Source organism: Canis lupus, chromosome 7 (assembly GCF_011100685.1).
Source record: "Canis lupus familiaris isolate Mischka breed German Shepherd chromosome 7, alternate assembly UU_Cfam_GSD_1.0, whole genome shotgun sequence".
Classification (NCBI taxonomy): Eukaryota; Metazoa; Chordata; class Mammalia; order Carnivora; family Canidae; genus Canis; species Canis lupus.
Genome location: NC_049228.1, coordinates 52,753,685 through 52,776,429, shown reverse-complemented (window position 1 = coordinate 52,776,429; position 22,745 = coordinate 52,753,685). Strand labels below are relative to the sequence as shown.

Genomic DNA, 22,745 nt, shown 5'->3' with positions numbered 1-22,745 from the left:
GCTTTCTTCAGCCTCATATTTTCAGAGTCCAAGGCATAGAAGATCTTGATGCAGTCTGCAGCACCTCTGTTATTACTTCCAGAGCTCATCCCTGCCGATTGACATTTGCAGAGCCTATTGCTGCTTGCAGAGTCAGCCATTTCTGGAAGGGCTCGTCACCTGCTTTAGAGCCTGTTGCTGTTCATAGAGTCCATTGTTAGCAGAACCCGGCATTGCACACAGAGCTCATCACTCTCTGCAAAGCTTGCTGCCACTTGTCAAGTTTCTTGGGGTTTGCAGATCCTGGTATTTCTTGCAAATTCATCAAAGTTTGCAGAGCCTATAGCAGTCTGTGGAGCCTATTGTTTGCAGAGTCAGTACTTGTTTGCAGAGTTCTTCACTAGCTTTAGATCCAGGTACTATTTGTAGAATCTACCATCTTTAGCAGATGCTGGCTTTGTAGGCTGAACTCATCAGTATCCACAAAGCTTACTGCTGTCTGTAGAGTTTGGCTCTGCTTGCAGAACCTTCACGGCTTGCAAAACTCCTCTTGGTTGGAAAACCTGGGGCTATTTGCAAGTCTGTCATGGCTTGCAGGGTGCACAATCAACGTTAGGGCCCCGGGACGTTAGGGCCCCGGGACATTTTCTGATCTACTTCTCATGACTAGATTATCTGCCTTGTGGTCAATTTTTAAGGACATGTCCCCATATCATTGGATTTTGAAGTGTTTTCTTATACTTATAGATTTGGGATTCTCTCCAAGATGGCTGCTGAATTCAAGCTCCACATCACTCCCTCTAGTCCCCATGTGTCCCGATGACATGGGCTCAAGATGCTCTGAGTCTTTCCTTCCTAGCACCAACAGTCTAAATAACTCCCTCCCCCACTGTCATCACTCAGAGCTCTTGAACTTCCAGTCAGATACGTGGGTGCTCTTCACCTTTGGCTCAGTGAGATCTTATGTCCTTCAGTATACTCCTGTCCTTAGCATGCACATTTAATAGTTCCATATCCACAGGTATTTACAGAATTCATGGACACAATGTCCTGGCCGGAACTGTGAGCCCTCCTCTGTGCCCAGGTCAGTTGAGGAGTGGATGTGACCTTGGACTCAGAGTCTAGAAAGACCCATGACTATTTTCATCTGATCTGCCTTACGGGCCTTGGCACCCCATCAGAACTGGTTGGGGTCTTGGCACTGGTTGTACAAGGCTGTCCTTAGCTATAGCTGGCACGCCAAATTAAACCTGGTCACCTTTGGACACGTTTGGTCTTTAACACGACACCAACCTAGAAACCCTGTGCTGGGCTGAGTAGTTGTGTTTGTTTTTCTTTGTGGGGATACAGTCTTCTAAATACACACATCCTTGGAAAACAGGGTTTAAAGTGGCATGATTCCAGGTACTTCTTATAAAAAACTAGTAATTCAAATTTTAAATGGATAGGCAATATCGGTCAAGAGGGGTGGAGTAGAAGGAATCAACCCAGAAGCCATGGGTGCTTCTTCAGGAATTTCCTGAAGTATCACTACTGCCCAAGGCTGGCCATGTCAGAACATGACTGGGCCCATGCAGAGATCTTAACACCAAGAGTTTCTGCTCTCTGGAAGTCTGTGATATGAAAACTCAAGTCAGGAGGTGATCACTCACTTCAAATTACTCTCTGGACACATTTAAAATGGAACATGCTCCTCTCTACAGCCCAACTAGGAATCCAGTTCTCATGCTGAGTGAAGGGCTCCTGAATTGCCCTCTTTCCTTCCCAGGAGCCCCAGGGAGATCCGAGCTGAGGCCCTGGTCTAGGCCAGTGACCAAGAGTGATGAGGTCTGGACCTCCTGACTTTCTCTGCCTTGGGATGGCCTGAGATTCAGGGGACAGAGGGAGTCATGGAGCAGCCTTGAGGCAAACTCTTTCCCATCCTTAACACTGTTTTCTCTCCTTTGTTCTTAGAAGAAATTGAGTTCTAGATACGTCTCACAGTTGGCTTTGTCCACAGGGCCTGAGGCAAGCATTGCTGCTCAGGAGATAATTCAGAGTGCTAATGGCATACAGATGCATGCTAATTCATGTGCACACACACAAATTAGGCTGCAATTATCACAGGAACTATTTGCTAATGCTGGTTACCATTTGAACCATTACTCAGCATTGGTTACCACAGACATCTGGTCAATATGGCTCAGCACAAGGCCTGCCTCTCAGACCGCCTTGAAAAGTGACAGAACCTTGAGTCAACATCAAGGAATGCTTGTGCATGTTGCTTCAACGTGGGAGGCGGGTCTCCCAAGGTTGGCTGTGGGGATGGAACAAGCCTGCTAGAAAATGACACTCAGATCCCAACAGGGCGAAGGAAAAGCCAGCAACAAATGCCATATAACACAATTCATTCTATGCATGGAAGACCAAGAATGAAATGCACAAGGTATGTGCTTTCCATTCAACAGCTCCTCCCGGGCTGTCTACTGTGTGCCGGGAGTGTGAGACTCAGGGGAGGAGATGCGGGCTGAGAAGTGGCTTGTAAGACAAGAGCCACCCCACAGAAGCAGCTAGTTAGCTCACAGGCATGGAGGCTGATTCACTGTTGAGTCCTATAGGACTTCATCCATTGGGGGCCCCCTGGAGGAGGCAGGGCTTGATGTTTGCCGTCAAGGATGAGGGTGAGTTCTGTGCAGGTGAGAGGCAGAGCAGCATCTCAGGCAGCCACTTCACCAGAACACGTCAGGGTGGTCACCGAGTCACAGGAATAGCTCCTACTCAGGAGTGGCTGCCATCACCACTTCTTCTTGGCAGCCGCACCAAGGAAGGCTTCCCTGTGTGCCTCTTGCTGGAAAGGAGAAAGGGGCAGGCCCGTTAAGAGATTAGCTCTGAGGCCACATGGCTGGTGTGGCCGGGCTGGAGTTAGAACCTGGGTATGTCTGACTATGTGTGAGAACACTCGGGACAAGGCAGGATTCCATTCCATTCCACAAGGTAAATGAGAGGGGCAGTCACAATGGTACTGCTGAACAGGCTCCTGGGAGGACTAAATTCATTCCACCGGAGACAGAAGTGTGGCCCGGAGACTCAGGGATGCACGTTTGGTCTGCAGTGAGCAGGCGACAGAGCAGGGCCCGTGATGCGCCACATGCTTCCCGCAAGCATTTGATTCCCTGGAGCCCCCACCCCAGAGCCCAGCACAGGTGGGAAGTGATCTCCACATGGCGCCTCCAGCCCAAAGCGTCTTCTCTGGCATTGTCTAGAGGTCTCAGGCAGGGGGAGAGGGGAAGGAGAAGTGTGGGTAGGTCGCTGATCTCCTGGGGTGTCCAATGGCCTCCCAGAAGGCAGTCTCCAGGCAGAAAGCTGGGGTTCTCACTGCTGGCCCAGGTGCCACTTCTCACCCCACCCTCCTCTGAGCTCTCCTGAGGCCTTCCTGTCTGTCTGGCCATTCTCAGGCCCTGCAGGCATCATCTGACTTCCCTGCTAATCCCTCCCCTGTGGACTTGCCCTGAGATTTCCAAGCTGCCAGGCGTGCGGGCTCCTGGCCACCAGAGATTGCAGTCGACACTGAGGCTGTCAGCGTCCACGCGCCAACGCTGTGGCAGGTGCTGACATCCTCGCTTCTATGTTGAGGTAGGAGGTGGGGCTCCCACATTTGCTGTGAGACAGGAATGTATTGTGGGGAGGTGCTCCCCGGCCCATTGAGGAAAAGACAGAAAGGCAGTGCTCACGAATAGATGGCCCAGCGTGACTTATCTCTCACGGCCCGGGTGCACAGGGCATAAGCACCCTGTCCAGTGCTTGAGTTTCTTTGCAGAGCATTTCATGGAGCCTCGCTTGCACTCTGGGAACAACTTGAGAAGACCCAGTGCTTGTCCTCAGGGAGCTCCTTTTCCAGGAAGCACAGTGAATACACAGAAGTCCCCAGAGAACATCCTTGATGAGTACAGGGTCCATGTGAGACTCAGTGGTTTGGCCAGGACCGTTCACATAACTGGTAGGTGCTAACTGAAAATGCAAAGCCCCTTGTCAAAAACTAAGAATTTCAAGTGCAGGGGCCTTCTGAGCAGGCACAGACCCATGACGCCAGCCTGGCCATGGCAGGTCAAGAAGGGAGCTGTCCTTCCTCCGCGCCTGGCCCACCCTTCCCCTCCTTGACCTCAGACAGCAGCCCTCCAGGACCAAAGTGGGATCACTCATTGGGGCTTGAGATCCTTCCTGGGACTGAACTTCTGAGGGCAATGACCTCTCTCGTTTCCCAGGGTGCCTCTCCAGACCCACGCGGGTCCCAGTTCCTGCCCTGCACGGTGCCCAGGCCCACTGAGCACTCCTGGCAACCTAGTACTTTTTCACCTCCGTGGGCAGTTCTCCATTCTGCCCCCACCCCAGCAGAGTGCGCATTTTATAGTCAGATTCCTCCCTCCGTCCCTCCCCACTGGGCCATCCAGGGTCGCTAATGAGGCCTCCCCTGGTTTATGGTAATGGCACCTCCTGTCCTCTCCTTCACCTGGAGTACATCACACCTGGGCACCTCTGGGGTCCCCAGGCCCCTCCTCTTGACCCCAAACTCAGGTTACCTCCCCAATAGGCCCCAGCCCCATGGTGTATTTACAGAAATGCCACTCAGCAGAACAACCCAAATCAAATGAACGTTAACGGGAAAGCTGCTAGCTTCCAAATTAGCGGTGCATAATTAGTTTCATGCATAAACCTCTCGAAAGCACCGGGCGCAGGCTGGTGAGAGAGACAATTAGTTTTTGCGAGGATGAAGAAGAGGAAGAGCAGGGGAGGAGTGGAGGCAAAGCCGGGAGGAGGCAGGGGGGAGTGTTGAATGCAACACAGGTTGCATCTGCACAGCAAAAGCCACAACTTGCCTGAGCGCAGTCTTTCTGGTGCCCACAGGCCTGCAGCCCCAGGCTCTCTCAGACAGTGCTTGGAGGCCCAGCCCATCACTCTCAGAGCTCTTCTGGCTACAGGGTACCCTCAGGATGACCTTTCCAGGCCCCTGGCTGGGTCTCAGGGAGAGACAATTGCCTTGGGGGAGATGGATGAGCATTGTCTACTTGCAACTCAGGACTCTGCCTGGAGCGAGCAGGGGCGCTCTGGCTGGCCTGGTGTTCTGGGTGTGGAGGTGTGCTGGTGTGGTTTGCCACTGGGCTGGCTAAGAATCACAGCCCATTGTGAATTTCAGAGCTCTTGGCACTTCCTGATCCCAGCAGCCCCTGGAGGGGACGTGTCTCGCTGATGCGGTGTATCAAGCCCCCTCTGCAGCTTGGCCTGGCTGAGTGACACCGAGCCAAGGGTGCGGTGTCATCTCCAGACTTCGAACCCCAGCCTGCTCAGCCCCATTCCACACCAGCGACCTGCCCAGAGGAGGGCCCTGGCCTGATGTCCTCTGATACACTTCGGGATAACCACCTGCTTGGCATGCATTTCCGGTGTGTACAAAGGTCCCCAAGAACTCTCCTTCGACCCTCCCAGGTCCTTCAGGATATAGGCAAGCCCTGTCCCCTATGATCCCCTAGCCACTCGGTCTAGGCCCCGCTGTGCGCCCTTCCATTTCTGACCATACACAGCAGAGGCCTTGCACTTCCCTCTCTGGATTCATGGGCATTCCCTGTCCTCAGCCATGGCTAATTCCCAGAACCCAGGCCTTGACCTTCTCCCTCTGCCTTTCCCATCGCTGCCTCCCCAGGCCCACCAGTAAGCTGGTGATGGGTAGCAATCTCTCACTGACTCATCTCCAAGACAGGAGGGCGGACTGCATGTGGCTCAGGCGTGATGATGAGTGGGGGGGAAGCGGGAAGACTCTGAGGCGGGCTGTGGATTTTTACTCTCTCCACTCATCCTCTGAGTTTACCCTTAAAAGGATGGTAGCACCAACCTCGTGTCCTTGGAAGATTTTCCACCTCCTGCCTCCATGCTGACCAGCCTATGAAAGATTAGGGGACACAGGGCAGGACAATGGGGTTCAAGGCATGGCTGCCTTTCCCTGCGGTCCTGGGCAGGGGCCCCAACCTCCATGGGCCTCACCTAGTTTCCTCATCTATCAACTAGACACAATAATACCTGCCCTCCCTTCCTCAAGGTTTTGTGAGGATTAATGGCAGCAGAAAGGCAAAAGTTTTCTGTCAATGCAGGTATGCTTTCCACTCAGGTGTTATGACCGAGGACGTTAATGCTCACATTGGTAATGAACCCAGCCAGGAGCCTGGGATGGCCAGTGTCTCTCAGGCTGGGGTTCTGCTGGGTCTCTAGGCCCAGCTGTAGGGAGATGCTGACGCCTGCCTGAGGAGAGCTCTTTACATGGAGGCATGCAGTCTTTATTGCTTATTATATATTATTTATTTAGTCTTAATTTATAATTGCATGATTGCCAGAGGATCTTAGTGCCATAGGGACAGAAATGTGCTGCCCAGTCCTCAATAAAGAATGCTTTTCCTGCCATAAATAAACAGAATATCCAATCAAGTACCCATCAAACTGCCTGGCCCTGGCACAAACAGAACGCCACTAATGAGACACAACACGCATTAGCTTAATGCTCTACCAGGGAAAACGAGCTGGCCTCTGAGTGCCAGCCTGGGCCACAGTGAGGGACCGGAATGGGCGGGCCTCCATGTGGGCACTGGGGGAGGGCTCCTACTGCGGGCACCCCGGTGCCAGCCAGGCACCCCCGAGGAACTGGTGCTCGTCTCAGTGGGGTCACTGCTGCTCATCCCCTTGGCTTTAAGACAGCAGGGACTGACTGTGTACTCCTGTGTGCCCAGGCCTGAGCTGGGTGCTGTCAGCACCATTGGGGGAGTCTTGTGTCTGTTTTGGGAGATATGACACATGAGTACAATGTGGGTGAGATCATGAGGTAAAATACTGTGTCCCTTTCAGCAAGAGCCATGGAAGGTTGTTGGTGTGGGTAGGGTAGTCAGGGAGGGCTGCATGGAGAGGGAAGGCGTGAGCTCCTCCTTGGAGGACATGCAGAAATTGGGGGGAGGGGGGTAGCGTGCATTCAGACAAGAGCCACAAAATGGCACAGGCTTGGACAGAAGGGTGAGCACTGTGTTCTGGCAGCAGAGAGGGGCACCCAGGGGCTGGGGGAGACGCAGATGCTGGGAAGGGCAGGAGGATACAGACCGTCAAGAGCTGGGGTTAGGAATCTGGGCTTTGTTTGGTAGCACCAGGATATTATGAAGGTCCCAGAATTCTGGAAAGATCAGCGTACCAGAGTCAAAACCACCGTAGACCAAGTTACACCAGGCTCCTTCCCCAGTGATCTCTCTGCCATCCCCCCTTCCCAGGCTGGCTGGGAGTAAGCTCCAGGAGGGGCCCTCACAGCTCGCTCTTGCTCTCTGTCTGCTCTTTATCACTGTCAGCTGCTTAAAGCCAAGCCTGAGACGGCGGCCCTCCCCAGCAGAGCTGAGCTCCCCAAAGATAAGATGAATGTCTGCAGGCTGCAGAGCTGAGATGTTCTGGAGGAAGTGGAAGAGGAGGAAGAAGGAATAAACACCCGTCACATTAATAAGAGTTTGGAAGAAGCAAGGGGCTGAAGCCAGGAGTCTCCAGATGGTGTTTAGTGAAATGACAGTTTGATGCTTAAGAGGAAAAATGGAACCATGGTATGCTGGGAGCATCGATCTGGGTGGGGAGGGGCGGAGGAAAGGGGGGTGGGCACATAGAGCCGGGCATGAGGCCTGACCAGAGCCCATTCCAGGGCCCAGCAATGAGGGTCAAGTCTTTCCAGATGACCACTGAAGGGTCCCACGACGTGGTTCTGGTCCTAAGGACTTAGGGACATACCCGCTCACATGTTCCAGTGCTCTCATTGGCCATTGAGAACTTAGGCCAGTCCTTGTGCCAACACTAAAGTATAGGGGATGAGTAAAACCCAGCTCCTGCCCTCCAGAGCACGCAGTCTGGGGGAGGGACTGGCCAAGAGATCATGTTTAAACTTGGGAAACAGAGGTAGACACAGGGATTTCTGAGAATTCAGAAAGCCTCTCATCCAGCCTCATCCAGACTGGGAAGGCTTCCTGGAGAAGGTGATGTCTAGGTTGAACTGGGAACGCTGACCAAGGATTTGCCTGGCAAAGAGCCTGGGATACAGGAGAAGACCAGGCAAAGGTAAGCAACAGAACAGATCATGGAGTGTGAAGCCGCAAGGGAGAGGGGGGTACCTCAGGAGTGTCGGAGGGGTCCTGGATCCCAGTGGCAAGCGGAATGGTAATAGAAAGGAGCTGGGCAAGGCTAAGAGTCCGAGAAGGCTGGATAAGGGCCTGGATGTCACCTGGCAGTGGTGAAGAGTCAGAGAGGGTTGCTCACCCGGAGTGTGGATGCATGAATCCGCCCCCCCATTCCCTTGTCCACATCTGGTATCATCGGGGGTGGTCAGAAAGCTTCTCCAGGGCTTGCCTGCTGTGGTGCCTGAAATTCTGCCCTCAGAGCCCTCTTCATGTGGGTTCAGCAGAGCACGCACTTAGCATCCACCTTTGATAGTTACAGACACCTTCTCTGCGCTCCCCTGGGGGGCAGGAGAAGCGGCCAGACCCTGGTGGTGGTGAGGGGCCATCTCACCCGACCAGGAATAGCTCTACTGGGGGGACTTTGGGCAGAGCCAGGTGGGCAGCAGCTCTGCTTGTTAGCACCGGGGAGCCACGGCTCTGGGATCATCGGTCTGGCAGCGTCCTGGCCACTGCGGCCAGGCTGGAGCCGGGGGCCCTGGTGGGCAGGCAGGGAAGGGGCGGGGGAGACCAGGGAGAGGGCGAGGCAAGGAGAGTCAAGGAGGAGTTCCAGGCTTCTGAATCCATTCTGTTTCGATTTCCCCCAAGTCACACAGCTGCCAGGGTTCAGACAGATGCTGTGATTAGCATTTTAATGCATTTCAGAGGACCTTGTCCAAACTGCTCTGAAAATCAGAAATCAAGAGTTTATCTTCAGCTGTCCCTGTAGAGCTGCATTCCCTTCCAGCGCCAAGAGAGCCCGAGGAAGAGCGTGCGTGCACACGTACATCTGTGTGCCCATGCATGGCTGCGTGCACGGACACCTGTGTGTGCACGTTTCCCCGTGTGGGTTTCCATGTGCGCCTTCCTCTGGTGTGTGTACATAGCTTTGTGCACACACATGCCGTGAACCCTGGCGTGTGTGCGTGTCTGAGTGTGAAGTGTGGGCGTGTATCTGCATCTGCGGGCACATGTACGTTCTGCACACGTGTGCTTGTTCTACACGTGCCTTTGCAAGTGCGACTCCATCGGGGATCATTCACGTGGAAGAGGCAGAGCTGGATGCTGGCTGAAAACAGGTCAGCGCTGAGTGACTCGGGCTGTCAGGGCGTCTGGGCCTCAGGTAATGGGAAATGCATTTCCAATGCGGCTGCGGCTGCCTGGCCGGATCCCAAAGCCGTGTTTTCAAACAATACAGGCAAGCGGCATTTTTAAGCAATGTGGAGCTCCTGCAGTTTGAATCCCGCTCCCTTGGACGGGGCTAGTATCCCGGGCCCAGCATGGAGAGGTTTCTGGAGCCCCAGACGGGGAATGGGGCAGCTGCAACTGGGTCAGCGGAGCGTGGGACTGGGAAGCCAGGAGCCCCTCATGACGCATCCTGTGTGGGGTGGCTCCCGTCAGCCTCTCTTCCTGCTTCCCAAGGTTCTCCTCCTGCCACCCCAATCTGGCTACACTTCGCATCTGCCAAGGCTGCCCTGCATCCGGCTGGGTGTCGCCGGCCTTTCAACTAGCTTCAGGTGGAAGGCACTCTTTCTCCTTTCCTTGTCATCCTCCCTGGATACACTACCCACCCCCAAACCCCAGGGGATGTGTATCTCTCAGCCCCAAACACAGCTTTCTAGGACCATCTTCCCAGCCAAGGGGAAGGCACCTGTTTGCCTCCCAAGCCTGCATCAGCTTTTAGGGACCTAGGTGGCACCCCTGGCTCCTTTGTTTGGAGTCAACTGAAACTTCAGATCTTTGATCCCTGCCAGGTCAGCTTCCCTCTGCTCAGTGTCACCAGGCAGGGGTATCCACCTTTAGTCTTGGGGGCCCCTCAGGGTTGCCCTGGACTCAACCTGGATAGTGCAGACAAGTAAATGGGAGTTGGGGGATGCATTCGATGGAAGGGGGGCAAGGAAGCAGCAGACAGTTCCTTGTGAATTTGTTTAATGTAAATACATCCTCTATTTATCTTTAGCTGTTAATAAATTCATGCATTATTAGAAAATCCCTCATACCAGCAGACCCGCTGCGTTAGATCAGCTCGTTTTGAGAGATTTCCTGTTGGCAGGATTCAAAGCCCGCACCTGCAGCCGGCCCAGGCACAAGGATTTAACTGAACGCCACAGATAATTAGATCAGTTAACCTCACAAATTAAAACAAGCACATCGTATTAGCTCAGTTTATCCTAAAAGAAAATATTAAGTTCCCCCAGATAAATCGTTTAATAAGAATAGAGGAAGATGGCACATACTGTCTTCCCGGACCTGTGGGCAGGAGGCAGGGAGGGCTCACGTGGCCGCCAGAGAGTCAGTTTGCCTCCATGGAGTGATGGGTGACAGACTGGGCTCTTGCCCCCCGATCTAGCAGTGGCTGGAAGTGTCTGAAGAAGCCTCAGGCAGGGTGCTAGCTGAAGCACACAGGACAACACAAAGCTCCATGAGTTCTGAAAGGCACGAGGGGCGTCAGTGGGAGCTGCCCTACTGTGCCACCTCGTAATGCAGCACAATCCCCAGGGGAACCCTGGGGGTAATTTAGGGAATGTGGGTTCACTCCATCCAGAGAGGCCTCCAGGAGGGGCTACGACCCAGCTGCAAGTTCCTTCCACCCGCAAGGTGTTTACCACTTGAGTTGGTCTCAGTCTTTGAAAATTTTGAACTCTCTACATCAGATAAGGGAAAGAACTCAGTCTTTGCAAAATCTATGGTGCAAAAAATTTTGATCAGCAAATAAATAGTGCAGTCAACACCATTGTCTGCAGGAATATGTCATCTACCTAGGAGAACGGCAGCGTTTGCAAGTGGCTTCCTGGTACTCCCTGTCACACCATCACTGTGCAAATTACACATGCTTTGTATCTGTTCATTAAAGCAGGCTTGGCAGGACATTCACTTGGAAGCACTGTTGGATTGTCTACTCAAAAGTAATAAAACGGCGCTGAGCACACCCCATAATATGGATGCTAATGGAAATGGTGTCCTCCCCAGCTCTTCTGAAGTAAGGTGGATTTACTAGATTTCTCAGCTACTGGGCCTCTTTGAGATAAAGGCTGTGTTACAAGTGAGAAAGGACCCAGATGTGGCATCTCAGCAGCGTGCCCCATGTCCACAAACCTTCACAGGCTCTGTGCCCTCTTTGGGCTTCTGTGTCTCCCTTGCAGAATGGGGGCATGGAGCAGGTGATGCTAAGGCACCCTCTAATTTCCGAGCTTCTCTGGCCCTTGGGAGGAAACAGAATGGCAGAGAAGAGTCAGTCAGTCCCATTCATGGAAGGAAGTCGGCTAGCCCGAGAGCAAGAATCAAGGCTTCCTGGCGGTGCTGGACAGAGAGTGGGAGCGCCCAGGGTTCCAGGAGCTGCAGGAGCACTGAAACCACCCCGGGGAGCATTTGCAACATATGGATTCCCAGGCTGCTCCCCGACTTCACGTCTGTGTGTGCGTGTGGCATATGTGTGTGTGTGTGTGTGTGTGTGTGTAAGGTGTTGAATCTCTTTCTTTGCATTTATTACAAATCTGAATATCTCAGAAACTTTGAGGCACATTTAGGTAGTTTAGGAACCTCTCCAGAACTCTTCTGCAGGTAGGAACCATCCCATAAGCAGTGGTGGGGGTGGGTGGGGGACAAAATGCCAAGTCCCCCTCACCAGCTTCAGCGTCCTAGAGGGAGCCAAGTTTCCCAGAAGCCCTTTTCCAGCAGGCCTTCTCAGCAGCCAGTGAGTAGCCTCTGACAGCTAGTGCCTCAGGTGTGCTGGCCTGGCCCACTGAGGCTGCTCCACAAAGGAAGGCCCTAGAAGGCTCTCTACTGTCCCAAGCTCCATTCCTGATGCCCCCTTCCCGCTTCAGGCCTCTCACCGCACAGACATGGGCCCTCTCCCTCCAGACCACGCCACCCATCGTGGTGAAGCTCTCACTCTCCTGCTTTAATGGCTCTCAGATACTCAAAGAAAAGAGACAAAGTTGCTCTGTGAGACATTCCAGGCCTTTTGCACTCAGGCCCCAAATCTCCTCAGACTTTTGGCGCCCCCTCTTTCTGAGCACCCCGAGCTCCAGCAGTACAGTCATGGCACAGTCTTGCTCCTTCCCTTCCCCTGTTGGATGTGCTCTCACCTCAGGGGAATGCTGCCTCCAGCTCATTTCCAGGTGCCCACATCCTGCCCACCCCTCCCAAGGCAGTGTCCCCAGGGCCCAGAGTGGGCTCACGGGAGGCACCCAGTCAACACTGCCTTGTGGGGCTCCCAGATGACACAGAGCTCTAAATTTCACTCCAAAGTCACAATCTGTTGTCCTCTAATTGCTTGGCATGTACATCTTTTCTCCTCCACAGGAGGGAAAGCCCCATGGGGCAGCAGGGTCCTCTGCCTCTCCTTGTGTCCGCCTGCCAAGCAGCACCCAGCACAGGGCCATGCTCCTGGTGGGTGCTCAGGAAACACTTACGAATTGAATTAAAAACCTTCTCTCAGGCCGTGAGCAGTCCCGGCTGTCGGATGCCAGCTGTCAGGGCTGCTGGGAGAGGCCAAATGCATATTCATGTCAGATCCCTGGGTCGCCCTGTCTTGAAGGGCCTCCTGGACCATGGGAAACCACGTGGGTATCAGGGCATGAATCTGCTTCTGCTCTTACTGCTTTGGGTTTTATTTTATTTTATTTTATTTTATTTTATTTTATTTTATTTTATTTTTCTTAGGGTTTTAAATCTTCTGGGCTCCCCTTGCCCAGCTTCCAGGGGTGCTGTCCTTTTTCCAGGGTGTGTGTGGGGAGGGTGGCTCCATGAACAGGGAGTGGTGATGGGAGTACAGGAGGTCTCACGTGTGGGTGTGTGATCCGCTAGGACATCTTAGCCTTCACCTCTCCCGGGGGCACAAAGTAGTGGTCCTGAATCACTCTTCAGGCACAGCCAGGCCTTGGCAAGGAGAGGAACAGCCAGCTCCTGGGATGTTCCCGCCACTCTCACACTTGGCTTCCATTCATTGGGTTTTGTCGGTCTCCCCACGTGGCCAGCCCTGTGCTAAGCCACACAGCTGAGGTGCTTGCTGCTGGGCATCATGGGCCAGTGGTTCACCAGACCAGGGCCGACAGGGGTGGGCATGGACCAGAAGAGGCCAAGCAGGGAGACTCGCCCTCTGGAGTGTCCGCAAGGGTAGCCACAGCTGTGGAGAGACCATCACACATTCCCTAGGTGTATGCAGGGCACTCGGGACTTTGCAAGCAGCATCTCGTGCTGTGTGGACATTGCCCCAGGATAAAGGCACTACTGGCATCCCAGGGTTGAAATGAAGCACAGAGAAGTGAAATGATTTTCCCAAGGTCACACAGTTCAGAGTGGTGGAGCTGGGTTGGCTGAAATGGGGGTGTGAACCTGCTCAGTGGCAAGGTGGGCTCTAAATCCCGAGGGCCTTCAGAGAAGGGAGGGCTGGGGAGACCAGAGTCATCCTGAGGACATCCTCCTGGATTGAGGCTGGGGCATGCAGGCAGGACAGCGGGGTTTGGCCGGGGCTGCAGACTAGGACAGGTATGGGGCGCTGTATGACAGAGAAACAGGAAATCAAGGATAAAATCATGGGATCCTGGCTCACCTAGAAGTGGTCTGATCCCAGGGAGGAACTGCCTGCATTGCCCTCTTCCACCCCAGGGAACTCAGACTCTGCTTGAACACTTCTGTGGCCAGGTGCTCACTACTTTTTGGGACAGTTCCTGCCAGTGAGGATTGGGGAGGGTTTGGTGGGCCTTCCTCAAGCTGCTGGCAGAGGCCACAAGGGAAGCACAGGCCAGCCCTGGGCCATCTCTGGGGTCCTTTCCCTTCCCAGCTCAGTCGAGTGGGGCTGAAGCTGATCAGGAAGGTACATTCTCATTTCTCAGGCAGGCTTTGCCCTGAGCACTCAGGCCTCACTCCACACCCCTTTACAACAGGCCAGAGGTGCTCCGCTTTGGTTTCTGAAAAATAAAGTTGTCACCATTGTTGCTGGCTCTGGAAGCTGGGTGGGCCACTTTTAGATGGTATGCATCCACTGCTGCAGCAGACAAAGGGGTGAGGGCAGGGGGGATGCTCACGGCATGCCTGTGATGGGGGACAGCTGTCTGCAGGCACAGTGGCCTCTGATTCTTCAATATTCTTTAAGCCACACCCAGAGACACAGAGACAAGTTCAAGGAAAACACATACAATAAAAATAAGGGGCTGAAATCTTCATTCCCCCACTTAGAATCCCATGGAATTAGAAACCATGTCAGTAGTTGAATAAACATGCTGAGTTAGCAGAGCCATGTTGAAGAAGCATCTCTGGAACACACTGCGAAACTCCTCTTTCTGACTCAGCCTCCTCATACAAGCAAACCCTGCATGTGTGGGGGGTGGCGCTGCTACTCTGGCCCAGTTTGCTCTTCTGTACCCCGCACCCATCCCTGTGAGGGTGGTGGGGCAGACTCTGCTGGCTCCTACCCATTATCCGTCCCCACTTCTCCTTCATGAACTAAAGTATGGGTTTTTTTTTTTTTTCATGGAAGATATGAAATCCCCTTCCCTAAGCCTGCCTAGCAGCAGCTGGGATGACCACGAGACACAGTTCTGACCAATGAGACGTACACGGAAGACTGCTGAGGAGGGGCCTCTGGGAAACCCTTTGCATTTCTAATGAAAGGGACAGATGCAGCTGGACTAACTCTGCTTGATTGTGGATGCGATGCATGGAGCTGTGGCAGCCATTGTATAACCATGAGGGAAGAGCCTCTGACACGGGTGAAATGCCAAATCACTCTATGAAATGTGAAAAACCCAAACTCCATTTGTTGAAGCCACAGAAATCAAATGTGTTTCTAACTGACAGGGTAGTCACGGCAAGTGAGGTTCAAGGAGATTAAGGGGTTTCTTAAGGGCACAGTGTAAGGATCCCGGCAGAGCTGAAGCTGGGATCTGACATGACTTTTCACGAAAAGGCAATGCTTTCCCATCTAAAGGCAGATAAACTATGTAGTGACACCTATAGGGCCCTGGGGGGCCCTGCTCTCCATCACATGGCCCCTGGGGCCCGGGGGCTCTAGCACTGATGCCAGAATCTCTTGTGGGCTTTAGGGGATGGGGACTAAGGAAGACAACACTATTCCTGCCCTTGTGAAGCCCTGGTTTCCCACATAGTTGGTACCACAGGATTCAGTGGAAGGAGTCCAGGCCCTGGAGCCAGACCTCTTCCTGGCCACATAAGCCCAAGGAAGCCCTTTTACTTCAACGTCCTCTTCCTTAACAGAGGGCTAGCAATGCTTACTCGAGAGCCCCTGTGCAATGCTGTCTTGACAAATCAACGAGATAATACCTGCGATGTGTCTGGCACCCAGCGAGCACTCAACAAACGGTAGTTGTCATCATGGCTGGGGAGACAGGCTTCTATTATCTTCCCTCCTATTCAGGAGTATGGAGTCAGGAGCCAGAGCGGGTCTGTGGCAAATGCAGGCAGTGTCCTGCCTACAGCCCCTTGCTCTCTTCACTGCAGTGACAGCGGCCTAACTTCCAACCGCCAGCACCAGCACCTGTTGATGGAGGGCTTTCTTGGGCGGTGGCACCCACTCTGCCCACCCACATGGCAAGCCAGGAGAGCTGGGGGGTCAACGATCCCTTGCCCACATTCTCAGCCAAAGACTGGTGGGAACTGGGCATAAATACCCCAGTTCCCTCACCCCTCGGGTGGACCCTGGGGAGTACGACTCACCCTGGGGCTGGAGTTCCCAGTGGGATTAAGTGCCATTCCCAATGGCAGCTAGTCTGCCTAATAACACACCCTTTAGTGACTTGTTTCCTTCCTATCATACTTCCTCACTTTCTATTCATGTTTCCTGGGGTCACTATCTAAAGAAACCACTTGCACTCAAATGCTTGTCTAGAGTCTACTTCAGAGAGCATTCAAAATAAGGCATTATCTTTCAGAGCCTGAAGTGAGGGCAGCGGCCATCACATTTTTGTGCACATGAATCTTCTAGAGATCTTGTTAAGATGCGGTGGGGTGCAGTCTGAGTGACATGACTCAGTTTGAGGTGGGGCTCAAGATTACTTCTCTAACAAGCACACTGATAATGCTGGTATACTGGTCCCAGGTACACACTCTAGACAGGGTGTAGACTCCAGGGCTGTTGACTCTGCTCAGACACAGGGGAGACCAATGTGGCTTGGAGCAGCTTGGGAGAGCTTGCTAGGAGAAGTTGGGGGATTAATGCTAAGTCTTGAAGCCAGGGAAGGACTCTGGTGGGTGAGCAACAGGAGGTGGGCTTTTCCAGGGAGGAGGGGACCTGGGGATTGCTAGGCCTGAAGCCATGTCTAGGGTGAGCAGGATGTCAGGCGATTCATCTGTCCAGATTGACTGGGGCCTGTGGGCTCTACAGGCTGGAGGTTCTGAGAGCAGCAGTGCGAGGAAGGCCTCACCCTTTCTCCAACCACATTCTCCCCCTTCTTATCCCTAACTCGGAAGGAAAATTCAGACTCCTGGCTCCCCCGAGCCTTCCCTTCTTACTACCCTTCCGATTTCCTCTCCCTCACACACACCTGGATTCTTCTCCCCTCTAAGGAGATTTTATAAGATTTTATTTACCTATGAGAGAGAGAGAGAGAGCACAAGGGGGGTGGGGGCAGAGGGAGAAGGAAAGGGAGAAGCAGACTCCCCACTGAGCTGAGCAGGGAGCCTGATTATTAACCCCAGGGCCCTTAGATCATGACCTGAGCCGAAGGCAGATGCTTAGCCGACTGAGCCACCCAGGTGCCCCATGTTGCTCTTCTGAAATATAACAGGACATATGGTTCAAATTGCACATTTGACCATTTTATAATTTTATTATCCGGTGACTATTTCATGTATGAATTAGGAGTCACCAGATTTTACCATAGCAACGGACCCTGAGGTCATTCACACTCACATCATGGCTTTGTCATTCATAATAATACTTGGGTTATAGCAATCCACAGCCTATAAAGGCCTTACACATAAGACTGTCATTATAGAATTAAGAAAGAGGTCCAGAAAGTTCAGGTGGCATGTCCCAAAGTCATCCCCGCTGGTTGGTGTTGTCACTACAGGCTGTAAGTGCTGTAAGTGGGTGGACCGGAGCGTTTGGCACCGTTTTGCCTTTTCTGTGCTGAACAAGAGTTGGGGACACCAGGCTCACTTATTTTGTGCCCACTCAGCCACCAGGGGAGGAAGCCACTTGCCTGGTGCCCCCTGGTGGTCTAGTTGAAAACACTGCAAATGCCTTTGATCAAAACACATAGGAACCATAATAAACTGGGACCCTGAGAGACCTCAGCCCCCTGAATTTCAGCCCTTTTCTCTTTACAAGTATTTTCATGACTAATGGAAGAATAAGGAACCACACGGCCTTCCCCCATCCTCACCCAGGGTTGTCCATCTTTGCTGGGACACGGCAGGCAGCCCACCATTTGCGAATGATTCCATACGGGGGTTAAGAGTCACTTGCCAAAAACATGGGGACATCTTCCCCCAGAGGGCAGTGTGGGTACTCTAGAGGGGGCAAAGGCCTGGGTGCGGAGGATGACTTTGAGATGCCTCTATGAGAAGAGGAGTGAAGGGTGTGGATAGATGCAAGGGTGGTGGACTGGGGCCAAGGTGCGGTGTGGAAGAGGAGAGGCAAGAGCAGAGGGTGCCACAAAAGCTCCCATGCCAATCTGGTGCTTGCTTTCTGGGTTTAAAGCATTTCTGACTTCCGCCTGGGAACTCTGGTGTTCCCTTCTGCATGATGTCCTCGCAGCTCCAGCCCTTTGTCTGTGGCACAGTCTCTCAGACCTGTTTCCTGGCAGGATGGGGATCCTGCAAAGGGAGGAGCTGGAGAAACCCCACACGTGGGTGAGCTGCAGATGCCTGGTTTCTGGTCCCTGCTCTGTCACAAGTGAAGCTCCAACTCCTTTCACTCGGATCACAGATTCTATGACCATAGACCACTGGTGACACTGTCAGCCATAGAGCCGAGTGTGACCTGCAGATATGTGAGTGTATATATACAGCCACATCAGAAATTGTCTTTAATGTCTGGAGGTGAGCTTTGTCCTCTGCTGCTGCCCATTACTCCCTCTATGCTTTCACCATCAGAGAGTGTGCACCTTAACAAACCCTCCTACCTCTGACACCCTGAGGACCCTTGGGCTTGTCTCCTAAGTGAGGAGAACCAGTGAACAAGAGAGAGGAAAGCTTGGGGTGCCTGGCTGGCTCAGGTGGTTAAGCATCTGATGCTTGATTTTGGCTGAGGTCATGATCTCAGGGTCATGAGATCAAGCCCCTCTTTGGGCTCAGTGGGGAGTCTACCTGAGATTCTTGCCCTCTCCCTCTGCCTGTCCTCCTGCTCTCTCTTTCTCTCAAATAAATATATACGTCTTGAGAGAGAGAGAGAGAGAGAGAGAGAGAGAGAGAGGAAAGCTCTGTCTCAAGGCCTCACTGTGTGTTTTCCAACCACTCCTAGCCTTCACACAGAGCCTAGGGTCCCTAGTGGTCCCTTGGAACTATTGACATTTGGTGCCAAACAATTCTTTGTTATGGGGCTGTCCTGTGCACTGTAGGATGTTTAGTAGCTTCCTGGCCCCTACCTACTAGATGCCAGTAGAGTCTCCAGACAAAGTCAAATGCCCTCTGAGGAGTAAAATTGCCCTCAGTTAGGAGCCAATGCTCTAAAAGGACAGACGAATAGTTCTTTTTAGGAAACATGGGGAACGAATGAAGAGATATCATTAATTTCCCCCCAAGAGAAAGAAAAAATCGAGGCCAAAGCAAGATGTGGGACAAGGACTGGTGGGACTGCCCCCACCCCTCACAACACACAATGACTCAAACACTTTTGAAGATTTTTCCTCCTCTATGGAAGAGCCATAGGGTTGCCCACTTCTCAGTGTTATAGGTTGAACTATGTTCTCCCCCAAAATACGATGAAGTCTTAACCCCCACTCAGTACCCATTAATGTAACCTTATTTGAAGTAGGTTATTTGCAGAAGTAATCAAGTTTAAGATGAGGTCAAATTACTGGTGTCTTATGGACACAGATGTGCATACAGGGAAGATGATGTGACACCACAGAAGAACACTATCTACAAGCCAGGGAGTACCTAAAGCTCCCAGAAATGAGGAGAGAGGCCTAGAACAGATTCTTCCTCACAGCCCTCAGCTGGAATCAACCTTGCCAACACCTTGATCTTGGACTTCTAGCCCCAGAACCATAAGACAATAAATTCCTATTGTATGAGCTCCCCAGTTTGGGTAGTTTGTTAAAGCAGCCCCCAAGCTAATACACTCAGTAAGAAGGACAGCAGAACCAGGGAGCTAGAGGTGTGCAGGCATCTGGCTCGTGACCCCACCACTGGGAGCAGAGACACACAAAGGTGGCAGGGGCTGGGGGAGAAGATGCACGTGCTGATGGGACCCAGGCTCATCGTATAGAGACAAATGCCAACACTGGGCCCAGAGGACAGACAAGTGGAAATACATCATATCTCTCAAATGAAACGCTTTGATTGCACCAATCACTAAAAGTTGTAAAACTACCCTGAAGAATTAACAGCCTCCGTACATGCTAACTACATCCATCATAAATTCGTCTTTAGTTTCTGTTATCATATCACTGTCTCTGGGGACCCCTGGCTTGTCATCATTTGCCCTTTATAATTTATTCATCTTGTTCTTGCCTGCATCCTTTCTACTTATCATTCATCTTTACAGTTGTACATAAAATTGGATGGATCCTTCCATAGCACAGTTGTCAGCAGGGAGATGGTCCTCAATAAGGAAGCCCCAGGAAACCTGGTGCAGGTCCCACCAGAGTCTCTGAGGGTGTCAAGGTGGAGGTAGGGTGGCCAGAGGGAAAGCAAGGGAGAGTGAAGGAGAGTGGAAGGGTATGAGGGAGAGAGGAGGAGAGGGGAGAGCCTGGAGAGGCAAGTGAGAAATGTAAATGAAGAAAAGGTGGAAAACGAAAGGGAAAAGAGGAAAAGAAAAATGACCAGAAGGGAGAGAAATGAGGATGAAACCGTCATAAAGAGAAAAGAGAGAGAGAAAGAATGTAAGATAAGATGGGACTTGGGCAAAGGAAAGCAAGGAAGCGGGTCAGACAGAGAAGGCATCCAGAGCCTGTGGGTAGGGGGAAGAGGGTGGTGGCTAGAAATCCAATTAGGGTTGTTTTGTTTTATTTTTTAATTTTCCTTTTTAACATCTTTCCTGGTACATTCAAAGAAGGTCACACGGAATTTCCATAGAAATGACTGGTCCTAGTTGCAGGGACCTGCGTCTGGAGGTGTGATGGCAGTGATGTTGTGTGTCTACCAGGCTGAACTCAGGGCTGCGGGTGGGGGACAGACAGAGGAGTATGTTGGTTTGCTTTGTATTCTCGGGTTGCCAGAGTGAGGGCACAAAAGCCAATCTTTAACTAGTGAATTGGAACTTTAATGTTTACCAAGCAGATACAGCTCCCACTCTCCCCACCCCCTCCTCCCCTGCCAGCTCCCTCTCCTCCCCTCTTCCCTATCTGCTCCCTTTTCTGGCTGCTTCCACAGGCCTCCTGCTAACTGAACCTAGCTCTTTCCCCTTAGTGGCCCTGGTGAGGAGCCCTTCCTGCTGTCAGAGGAGCAAAGTGCTGGCCACAACTGGCCATGTTGCTTGGTTTTCCTAATCGAGTCTCTCCCCAGAGGCCCCACATTTCTAACTTTGGAAACAGATGGGGTCTTCCTAGAAGACAATTGCCTGCAAGGTCCCAAAGGCACTGGGGCTGGGACTAAGTAGCAGGGGCCTATTTTAAGGAACAGGATTCTTCCACGAGGCCTCCCATGCACACTCGGGCCCCAGGGAACTCTCAGAGTGGATCTCTCCAGCCCAGCTCACGGCTCCTGACCTGTCATGCATGCCTTGTCTCCAGGCTGGTTCTCAGACCAGTGCGCTCATCTGACATATCTGTCTTCCTCCCAACTCTCTAATTCCCAACCTGCCCATATTCTGAGCAAAACCCTTGATCAACTCCTAGACCCCACAGTTGTCTGGGTCCCCTCGAAAGCAACTGGTAATGCTACAAAAGAGAGATGGGTATCCTGGGTTTGGGTAGCAGACCTGGTGCTGGTCCTAGCTTGGCTATTCAATTGTGTGATTTTGGACAAATTGCTTAATCTAAGCCTGGGTCTCTCCATGTATGGGGCATAAGCCTGAGAACTTCCTCATAGGGTAGTTGGAAAGATAAAATGAGGTTATGAAGTAACATGCTTGCTTCATGTCCATCAGATAGTAAGCACTTAATAAACATGAATTGTTATTATCAATCAATTGTCCACACTAACCATTTTATAATAACCCGCTGTCTTGTATTGTTGAATATTTTTGAGCACATCTTCCGTCTCTAACTTGATGGAAACTCCAAGAGGGGTAGAGATGAGTTTTTCTAAACACTGCCCAGGCACACACCCAGGAAATACTTGTGGATGGATTGAGAAACTGGCCCATGGTGACTGAACCCTACCAACAGGGGAACAAATGTTGGGTATGGAAAAGGGTGGGCTGAAGAGGGGGCAGGAAAGAGATCAAGAAGACATAGAGATGGAGAGTTTTGAAAAGTGGAATCACTCTGCCTAGATTCTGGCAGAAGATACTGCTCAAAAGGACCCTGATGAGCTTTTGCGGCTTAGTAATCTCCTTCTAACGAAGTCATGCCGAACTCAAAAACAAAAATCCATCTGTGACACTGGTCCGGGGATGTCTCCAACAGCCTTCCCAGGGACTTTGGTTAGGCTGATACCCAGGGATACTGACCTCTGACTTATAAGAACAGCCATTGTGGAATAGTTTCTGAGCTTCCACTTACCCCAAGAGGAATGTCAACTCCCTTTCTCAATTCCCAAAATGAGGACACGTATTAAGGGGCATCTCTAGTTCTGCCTCTGTTGTGTTGTTGTTGGTGGTGATGATGATGCGTTGCGTGTGTGTGCGCACACCAACAACGATCCTGTTTTCCTTGCTGCTGACAGGCTAGCTCTGGAACTTGCTGGGAAACAGAATGGGTTGCCTGCACTATTTTCTCCCCTCTTTTCCTTTTCAGTGAGAAAGTGGAGGGCTGGTTTTAATGGATTGATTTTAATGGATTTTGAAGCCTGGAAAAGTGCCTAAATTGCTGAGGTTACCAGTTTTCTAGGTGCTTTTTTCAATTGCTTTCTCCTTAGTCAGACAGAGTACGCTCACTGGGGCAACTAATGTGGTCACCCCAAACAAGAAGAGGTCTCTCTCTGCACCCCCACCCCACCAAACAGGTGGCCATGAACACAGTCTCAGCTGGTGGAAACACCCGTTATTTGGTTGGGTGACAACATCTTGCTTGGTCCTGTCCCTGCATCTGCTAGCGTCACGCTTTCTCCGATCTCAAAGGAGAGAATCAACCAACAATAACAACACCAGTTCTGCTTTCTGGAATCCACTTTAAGACATGATTTTATTTGGTCATTTTGTTTTTCATTTGTTTCCATGTGAGTTTGTGTGGGGACAACGTGCCCTGGGAAGTCTGAGCTTCAATCCTGTCTTGTTCTCTCCGTCCCTCCCCCTGTAGGCTGTGCTGTGCCTTCCCAGAGAATTGTGATGAGGTCTTTGAGGCC

At 52.0% G+C, this 22,745-nt stretch overlaps 1 protein-coding gene and 1 long non-coding RNA gene across 55 annotated transcripts in view; one reads left to right on the top strand and one right to left on the bottom strand.

The window, feature by feature from the left end:
• The window catches only part of CELF4 (CUGBP Elav-like family member 4), a 298,234-nt gene that overhangs the window by 195,704 nt on the left and 79,785 nt on the right, over positions 1-22,745 (bottom strand). The window lies entirely within an intron of this gene.
• On the top strand, positions 2,959-11,041 carry LOC102153910. Of its 5 annotated transcripts, XR_005362502.1 has the most exons (7): positions 2,959-3,161; positions 3,414-3,591; positions 3,776-3,955; positions 5,150-5,396; positions 7,329-7,571; positions 7,962-8,076; positions 8,838-11,041. It is a non-coding gene; the product is annotated as an uncharacterized LOC102153910 (long non-coding RNA). The 5 variants fall into 5 exon arrangements; XR_005362503.1 differs by having other exon boundaries at positions 2,960-3,161; positions 3,414-3,563; positions 7,962-11,041; XR_005362505.1 differs by having other exon boundaries at positions 2,961-3,161; positions 3,857-3,955; positions 7,962-11,041.